We start from the raw sequence: 541 nt of genomic DNA, 5'->3' as shown, positions 1-541 counted from the left end.
AATATATTCTATATGTATTTATATGAAAGCACCTTCTTCAGTTGGCTTCATTTAACATAGCTGATTTTATATTAGTTAATGTTACTTGAAAGCATATTCTCAGTTACAAATTCTGTAACCTTCCAAATGTGTACAGACATGTTGGGCATTAAAGCGTTCCGTAAACTAAAGCGCTGTTTGACTCTTTCTTTGGTCGACGTCACGTACATAACTCCCAAGGATGAAGAACATCAGATACTATAATTAACATGTAAAACAATTAAAGATGTCATTGTTGAAATTATCTTTATCTCTGTTGGTACTTTGAGGTATTTTTCTATTGTCTTCCAAGAATAAAGAGAGAGACAAAGACTCTTCACTTGAGTATTGTATAATTATATGTCAGGAATTTCTCATCACAGATATGTACATGAAAGCCAAACCTGAAACTATGTTAAAAAAAAATGGTAATGAAGTATATCGTCTGTATAAAATGAAGTTTAAAAAAACTGAGTTTAAAATGGATGTGGACAAGGATGACAGGATTGTAAATTGTATCTAA

The sequence above is a fragment of the Penaeus monodon genome, chromosome 21 (assembly GCF_015228065.2).
Source record: "Penaeus monodon isolate SGIC_2016 chromosome 21, NSTDA_Pmon_1, whole genome shotgun sequence".
Classification (NCBI taxonomy): Eukaryota; Metazoa; Arthropoda; class Malacostraca; order Decapoda; family Penaeidae; genus Penaeus; species Penaeus monodon.
This window is presented reverse-complemented; position numbering follows the sequence as displayed.